This window comes from Lynx rufus, unplaced genomic scaffold, assembly GCF_022079265.1.
Source record: "Lynx rufus isolate CCGP_SWC_20201006 ecotype Redwood Valley unplaced genomic scaffold, mLynRuf1.p SCAF_12, whole genome shotgun sequence".
Lineage (NCBI taxonomy): Eukaryota > Metazoa > Chordata > Mammalia > Carnivora > Felidae > Lynx > Lynx rufus.
This window is the reverse complement of record NW_025814826.1, coordinates 31,437,779-31,445,963: the sequence shown is the minus strand read 5'-3', so window position 1 is coordinate 31,445,963 and position 8,185 is coordinate 31,437,779.

The window sequence follows — 8,185 nt, the reverse complement described above, 5'->3', positions numbered from 1 at the left end:
GTCTCTGTCTCTCTCAAAATAAATAAACTTAAAAAATAAATAAATAAAAATAAGACTTAGTCAAGATGAGAACGAAGATGACCGTGGTGGAGCAGGCGCCGGGTGGCACGTTGAGCCACATGCTCGCCGGCGTCCATGGAAAACAGGAACTCTGAAGTCAGCCGAGCTTACGGTAATGAACAAGTAGAAATACATCAGAAGGTGCGGTAGAGACAGCCAACTGCTTTGTCCGGCCTTGCTGTGGCTCACAGTGAAACCCACGCTACAAAGTGGGATTCCCCTGGTACGCGACAAATTGCCATCTCCTCTTAAATTGCATCTCTTCCATCTTGAGAGTTTACCTTTCCCAGGGTAAGCACCCTTTGATGTGCTGTCTCAATGAGGCAGCACGGTTCGGGTGAGGGCTTGGTAAAAGCTAATTGGCGTGTGATGGATACTGGAGCGTTTATAATTAGCTGTCCGACCACAGTCCAACCAACTAGTGAATGTGATCACCTAAATGTCATCAGCCGTGAATGGAGGATTTGAGAGATGTTTATGTCAAAGGGTAAATTTCTGAACCTCACAGCAAGGACACTGAAGTTGTTCTTGGTTAAGTCTTGTACTATTATGAACGAGAAGGTGGCTGAATCACCGTGCCCAAGAAGCCAAACGAAACCAGTGCAAAACAATGCTTAACAGAGCAGTACTGTGAAATCCTGGTCTCAGTAAACTGGCCTGCGTGCTAACACCAGATCCTCACAAGACACGGGCAAGGCTGTTGGGGCAAGGGCCATAAAGTATTCCCGATCCCTTGGAAGGAGGACACATGGTGAATGCGTGGCTGGGAGTGAGGAGTGGGCAAACCCGAAGAGAGGGAACATTCTTCTCTCTGGTGCTAAAGACAAGTCATGATAGAGAGAGGTTCAGATTGCCAAGAGGGTGAGGCTTTTGTGTCCCGGACAGGCAGCCACCTGGGGATTATGAACGCCATGGGGATGGTCACCGCCCCATCTGTGAGAACACGCTGCTGGGCACTAGGCTAGGGTAGAAAGTGCCAGGGACACTGAGTCAGGAAACCTAGAGCTGCATGACCCTAGACATTGTACTTAGCTTTGAACTTCGGTTTCCTCATCCATAAATAGATACAGTGGCCTGACCCCAAAGGCCCATGAGGATTAAATAGCATAACGTGCAGAAAGTGGCTGGCGTGTTGCATGTGCTCAGGCGTTTTCATTGTCTTTAATTTCAAGCCTTTGAGTCAAAACTGGTGTGCGGTAGGTCTCTTCAGGACCTGGGTAGGGTCAAGATGATCATTAGTAGGATGGAGCCAGTACCGTGGAAGTCCGTCTGCCTGGTAGCCTGACAAGCAGACTTTTGGAACCCCTCACGTCCCCAATGGAATTTCAACATCATTCGAAAATACTGAGAAAAGGGGTTTCTTCTGGTCCTTCCTGTCTCTGAAGGCCTGGTCAATATCCACCCCTTCATGGATGCTTTTTCTCTTCCGATCTGTTAGTTCCTTCAACTGTGTATTCATTCGGATGATTAAATGCCTACTGTGTGTGCTGCACACTAGGGCTGCGGCTGCGAACCGGATAGGTCTGTTCATGGCGTCACCTTTTGGAACTTAGGCCGGCAGAGGAGACAGCGCCAAGCTTCCTCATTTCCATGTTGAATAATGCCACGAAGGAGAAAGCTTCTTCAGGCTTTTATGAAACAGGCCTAAAACTAAAGCAGTGTGGGGGGAAGGGGATTGAAGTGCATCGTCAGGAAAGTCGCTCCAAGGAAGTGACACTACACTGAGATCTAAAGAATGGTGAGGCTTTCATCAGATGAAAAACGTGGGAAGAAGAGCCAAGAATAGTTAAGGCTCCTCTTTCCCTTGAGACATGTAAGACTTAGCACCTTTTGAGGGCTAGAAGAGCCGGGAAGGCATGAAAGACGGTTGCTGAGAAGGGGTCAGGGGAACACCAAGCTTGGACGCTACAGTTGGTGAGCAGCCATGCACACAGACACCGGCGTTCTCACTGCTGTGCCTTTTCTCGAGAGACGTTCAGCTGCTTCGATGACAGGACAAAGAAGCCAGGTGGCTGTGTTCATTCCCGAGTTAAGGCTTTGCCTTAAGACATACTTGGCGTATTTTTTAATTATTTGCTTGATGTGCTCGTCTCTTTTATTCTCCTCCTCTCCCTTGCCTTATAAATTATTCAAGTTGCATTTTGAGAGTCAGCTTGGGAATTTACTCCTCATTGTTCCTACAGAAATAAGTATTCAATAAAAATGTCTTGATTGGTTCCTACTTTCCAGTTTATTGTAGATGCTGAGAATAGGGTGGGAGATGAAGTGGACACGTCCCCACCCTCAGGGAGCTCTGAATTCAGATCAGATGAACAAACATGGAAGGCACAGGAGATATAGACCCTAAAGCCAAAACTGCACATTTTGCATGAAGACTTGCTTATGCAAAATGAAACCCCTTTTTACCTGTGTACCTCCTCTGGTCTCTGAGAATCAATCATTATCTCCCCCTTTCCCTCTCCTCCCTCTCTGTCTTGAGATTTGCCATTAAAAAATAAAAAACAAAAAGAAAAAACCAAAAACCTTGGCAATTGGTTTTCAAGTCAGGATATGAGCAAAAGCAACCTTAGAAGTTATTCCTCATCCATCAAAGTCTCTTACCTTTTGGCTTTTCTGAAGGCAAAAAACCAAAATGGCGACGGGGCTTTTATAAACAGTAAACGATGTTACTTCTGTAGTGTAAGTTTAATGTATTTTTGAAGACAAGTGAGAGCCACACAGACCCCTCCTCCTGAAAGGGTCAGCTTTCCCGTTTCCTGTTTGGATCAATACGTTTGGTATGTACGAAAAGTAATCAGGTTACACTGACAGATGGCCTTAAGGATTTATAACTCGCTCTTCAAATGAATGCCTGGCTCTTGCTGTCTTCAGCAGCAACCCCTCCATAACAGGATCAGCCAGTGACGCTAAAGGTTTCCAGGTTCCTGTCTCTTGTGCTCACAGGTAGTGTGCTTCCCTTAGGCGGCTACCAAAGAAATGTCAAGTCATTGCTCCGTAGTGATGTTTTAAAATTTATAGTTCAAGAAACTATAAGCAAGAAAACCTTACCTTTACCACCTTCCGCTCTTTGGATATATTTCCCCCAACTCAGGAAAAAAGAGAAATCAAGACATCTTTGTTTTTTGTTTTTTTTTTTTAATGTTTTTATTTTTGAGAGAGACCAGAGTGTGAATGGGGGAGGGGCAGAGACAGGCACAGAATGCAAAGCAGGATCCAGGCTCTGAGCTGTCGGCACAGAGCCTGACGTGGGGCTTGAACTCACAGACCGTGAGATCGTGACCTGAGTGGCAGTCAGACACTTAACAGACTAAGCCACCCAGGCGCCCCAGAAATCAGGACATCTTTGTAATGACCTTATTTGGCAGAGAACCATTGTTCCTTAGCCAGAGGGATGGCAAACATTTGCTTAGATGGCTGGTCAACACTCAACCAGAGTACAGCATACAGGCTTGCCTGTATCACAGTCTCCTTACTCTGAAATCTACCTGAATTTCAATATTTTAGCTTCACACTCTTTCAGGGCACTCGAGAATTCTATTGAGAGGTTAATTTAGCCTTAGCACGTGCATCTGCGAATGTGCCTCACAGGACAGGAGCCCTGCAGGGAATTTAGCTCCTCAGCCATTGTGAAATTTGTTCGGCTAATCTGTAGCTCATAAAGCGTCATTTTAACTCATGGTTCCCACACCTGGTAATGGCCAGGAAGGAGGAATATTCCCATGGGGTTGGGTCCTGTCCTCATTTTGTTCATCAGTGAGGGGTCATGAGAGGAGGCGGTTTCTATCATACTTAATTATGAGTTGAGCAGGACGGCTGTAAAATGGTAATGACTGTCATTACCAACCTAAACCTGCTTCGGAGGAACTAAAGTGTCTGCTTCTGCAACTAATCTCACCGGCCATCCCAACTCTACCAAATTATTACTTGCAGAATTTGCCGTGATCAGAGCACCTACCTGTTAAGAGTGTTATAAAAAAATAAAAAAAATAAGAATAGCTGTCATCTGGTTGTCACCTTTCATTAATTTCATCTGGTTTTTGTTTTCTTTCCTGTTGGAATTGATATTGGTGGCTGATAGTCTAGGCTAATGAAGACAAAATGCCTAGCACAAGGCACCAACCGCAGGTATAGCGGTCGCTCCTTGAAGAGGCTGAAAATAGGATTATACCGCCACCTTGTGGTTAATAATGGCACCTGCTTTTTAAAGTAAAAGGCCATCAGTGTTTCTACTGATGGAATCACCTATTGGTTAGAAACATAAATGGATGTAAAAGGATAAGAGATTCTGGAGAAGAATAACTTTGCTCAAAATAATTTTTCATGCATACTTTTAAGATCCTTCCAGAGGCTCCTCAACAGACGTTCTATAACCTCACGTACTGACCCTTCTTGGCCAAATGACAAATTCCCACAGTAGTTTGAATTCTATAAAATTGGGGTGGATGGATGGAACCATTGCCTATGTTACAACGATATCACACATTTGTCTTAAGTGACAGTTTCAGCCGTGACTGTATATCAGTGCAGCCAATAATGAAGTCTGTTCTAAAACAAAAATAACTGATGTGCAACTATTACTCTAAGTGAATATTATGATTTTCTGCAACTCATCTTGGTGCGGCATTTGGGTGCCATCATAAATTTTAGTTGAGGTGCAATGAATGCTGTTCCTTTTCCCTATGTTAAGTAACTCAGAATATTTATACATGTGGTCCGACAACGAAATATCTTTGAAGCTTCGAGAAAATAATATTCTATAGTTGGATATAATTGTATTGAGTCACGTAAGAACAGGGTTAAAAGAAATAGGCTTAAATCTCTCTTAAATGAGAGATCACTGCAAATTGTTCATGTATTTCTGGTGGTATGGATTGATTCTAGGTACTCAGAAAATACCGTGCTTGATATAGGCATTAGCAGAAAATTAGATGGTCCTCAGGACCAGTAACAGTATCATGGACTTTGGAGCCTTAGATCATCTTTTCCACATGGAACCTGGTCGGTAAAAGGGCACAGTGAGTGGTCTGGAAAATGTCATCATTGTGGCAGGAGTGTTCCTTTTCAGGGCGACTTTTTACTTCCCACACACTGTGCCTCCTGTCCTCTTATTCTGACTCTCTGTTGCTAATCCTGAGAGAAGCCTTTTGGCCACATGGAAAGACACTGACCCGCTCACTCCTCAGAACACACTAACTTGACCCCTGCGTTTAACCTCAGTGAAACCAGTGCGTGAGACAGGCCATTGCACTGCTCGGACAGCCCTGGACCATCCACACAAGGCCTGTGCTCCCATCCCCACCAAGAAAAAAGAACATGGAAGTCACATGTGCATCTGTGCAGGAGGGGGCAGCCCATCTACACACATGCGGGGGGGGGGTAGGCACGGGGGGCGGGGGGACAGTCCTGTCTTAATTGTAGATAAGACACCAAAATTTAAGGAGATGACCAGAGAAGGAATGGGCAAGAGAATTTGGAAATGGAAGTCCAGAGAAAAGAAGAGACCAGGAGAGAAGAATTTACGAGTGCAGACCTCTGAAATAGGAATAAACCCACCCGGGAGGTCCTGCTGTGAGTGAGAGTCAGAGGTCATGTATGTGTAAACCCCTGCACTCTGCCAGGCCTGCTGCGGCCGGTGGTGTTCGGGTCCTCCTGTCGAGTTTCACTTCAAGGCTTCTGAGAGGTGGACGCAGCCCCAAAACCAGGAGCCCCCATCCTGAGGGATTACAGTGTATCTGGCTCAGAAACATGCTGATGATCATTCTTCCCATGGGGAGACTCTTGTCCACCTAAAAGTAGTCCTTTCAGTAGCTTTTCAACAAATTTTAGTTGAAGGAGAGTGCCAGGAGCTTTGACACATTTTCTCTGAGTGACATCTTTTATTCAGTATCTCGTAATAACCCGCTTTCATCCTCTCTCTCCCTACACTGCGCTGGTAGGCTGGGCACCCCACGTATTTTCATTGTATTCTACCGGCTTTCCCCGATGAGGGAGAGAGAAAAGAAGGAAACGTGTACAGAAACAGAGAAAGGCCCTACAGATTACACACTCGCTTCCTGGATGGATATCTGGCTTTTGAATAATTCACACAGCAAACTATTTTCTAGGAATCTGGCACTTTATAAATAGACATTGATTAAATCTGTTGTATGAGTGAATGAGCGAAGGAAGGAAGGAACAAACAAATGCCTGCGCAACAGATACCTTTTGTGTTTCCTAAACCGTGTTATCCTTTGGACCTGTATATGAAAATTGATACCCTGTGTATTCATAGGTCGCCTTGATTTATGTGCCTGCTTGACTATATTTTAGTAACGGTGGTGCCAATTTGTAGTCTAAATTTAAAGTAAATTATTCATTGCCTCAACAAATCAGGAGAGACGTGCTGGTCATTTTCATTCGGTGGGAGCCATCCAGGGGCAACGACGCAAGAGCAATTTGACCATCCATTACTGCACGCGTGTGGTGTTTGCAGGTGCAACTTCAAACCGACATAGGAAGACGGTCCCTATCACACCGGAAGTTGTACGTTTCTATATTTACAGAGCATTAGGAAGTGTTCGTGTTGATTCAGGGACCTGAGGAAAACATGGACTTCATCAAGAATAGTCTGCATACATTGTAGACAAAAGTTTCTTTTTCTCCAGCTTTTTATTATTCTTCAACCTTAAATATGCGGATAAATGCAATGTGATTCACTCAGAGAAAATCCGGTCCAGTTCAAGTGCCTTTGCTGAAATGGTTTTTATTCTCCGAGCCCTCAAGGTGTGCTCCTCTTTGGCCCTAAGCCCTCCAGGCGTTGGCTGGATGCGGACAGCACAGGGCTCCCGAGATGCAGTTATGGCTCTCTCAGAGAAGCAAATGAAAATGTAAACGTGGACAGTCTTTTGCACGACAAAAAAGTTTTTTGAGTTCTCATCCATTAACACAATAATTTGCTTACTTTATTCGTGAAACTTGATATTAAGTTATAGGCTATTCCTTTTAAGATGGAATATTCTAGAACTGAGCAAAGCAGACGTTCTATAAATGAGGCCTCTCTGACAAGAGATAATTGTTCAAAAAAATTGGGGGAGGGGGTGCCTGGGTGGCTCAGTCGGTTGGGCATCCGACTCTTGGTTCGTCTCAGGTCATGATCTCACGGTTTCGTGGGTTGGAGCCCCGTGTCGGGCTCCTAGCTGACAGGGCGGAGCCTGCTTTGGATTCTCTGTCTCCCTCTCTCTGCCCCTCCCCCACTGCGCTATCTCTGTCTCTCTCAAATAAATAAACTTAAAAAGTTTTTTTTCTTACATTTTTTTATTTGAGGGGTGCCTGGGTGGCTCGGTCGGGGTAAGTGTCCACCTCTTGGTTTCTGCTCAGGTCATAAACTCACAGTTGCATGAATTTGAGCCCCATGTCAGGCTCTGCACTGACAGTGTGGAGCCCGCTTGGGATTCTGTCTCCCTCTCTCCCTCTGCCCTTCCGCTGCTATCCCCCTCTCAAAATAAATAAATAAACTTAAACATTTTCTTTTTTATGTGAGTATAGTTGATACACAGTGTTACATTAGTTCCAGGTGTCCGGCATAGCGATTCAATTCCTATTCGTTATGCTGTGCTCACCACAGTTGTAGCTACCATCTGTCACCATGCAACGCTCTTACAGTACTAGTGACTGTATTCCCTCTGCTGTGCCTTTCATTCCCATGACTTATTCATTCCATAACTGGAAGCCTGTATCTCCCATGACAATCATTAATTTTTGGTATATGGCTCTATTTTTCAAAATCTGTCACTCTTGAAATATTTCCCAGAACTCGTGTGGCCATTTGCATTTAGAAGCATTGTCGCCGGGATGGGGAGCAAGCTGTACCCCCGTTGAGAAGGACCTTCCTCGCGGGGCTGAGACTACAGGTTTAGAGTCAGAAATGGCTCGACTCATATCCTCACCGGCCACTTAGCATCTGTGACATCGTAGGAGAACTTACTCAGTGTCTCCGCCATTCAACTTCCTTGTCTGAAAAATGGGGATGAGCAGGGCCTTCTCACCGTCTTGTAGCAGTTCAGTGAGGAAAGCCTATAGCAAGAGTCCCAGGACATGCCGGGTCCGAAAATGTACTAGATACAGCTCTCATGCCTCATTTGTAGTT